Genomic DNA, 939 nt, shown 5'->3' with positions numbered 1-939 from the left:
GGCAAACCAAGAATGGATCGACGAATTTAATAGATTAACTTTTAATTTTCAAGATGATCCTTCTGCTTCATCTTGATAATTTCTTTGTAAATATTTATTTACTTTGTAATTTCTAATTTGTATAGTGTTTATTGTAATCTTGTATAGACTTTGTAAGTTCATCAAATTTGTAATTCGTCCCACAATGATTGCACTCTTTTTTCCTTACCAAGTTTTTATCCCAATTGGATTTTTCTTGGTAAGATTTTAATGAGACAATCATGAATTACAAATTTAAAAATCAATGAAGAAGAAATTTTTTTTATATAGTTCGTTCGTGTGTTCAGTGTTCATTTCATATTTCAAATTGTAATATACACATTGTAATTATACAAATACTTATTTCAACAACATAAAAATATAATATAAAAAAAATTTGGGCAGCCGGTCGGGCATCGGGCAGCCCGACCGGGCACGGGCATGCATCCTCTGCCCGAAGCCCGTTCATGGTAATTTTCGGGTCCGGTCGGGCAGCCCGAATATTCAGGCAGATCGGGTTCGGTCATCAGGCAAAAATTTGGACTTTTCGGTGGTCATGGCGGCTCGTCTAAAGTTTCAGCACTGAATTGTACTGCTAAATGAACTAGAAAACAAATGAAAAACAATAATTCAGGGAAAAAAAAAAAAACCCAATGAATCAATGAGTGCACATAAATCATTTACAAAAACATGAAGCCAACCTCAATGAATGTAAATTAATAAACCATCATACAAATCCATTACAACGTTTCAAAGAAAAAAAAAATCCCATTAATACAAAACAAAACAAACACTTTTTAATGTGCAGAATATCCTTTACACAAGGCTAAAAGCATAAAAGCTCCTAATGCTTTCCAGTGGTCTTGTGATACTTCTCTTTGATCCAACGAACTCCAACGGCAGTTCCGTTCTTGACTTTCA

Source organism: Morus notabilis, unplaced genomic scaffold, assembly GCF_000414095.1.
Source record: "Morus notabilis unplaced genomic scaffold, ASM41409v2 Scaffold99, whole genome shotgun sequence".
Taxonomy (NCBI): domain Eukaryota; kingdom Viridiplantae; phylum Streptophyta; class Magnoliopsida; order Rosales; family Moraceae; genus Morus; species Morus notabilis.
This window is presented reverse-complemented; position numbering follows the sequence as displayed.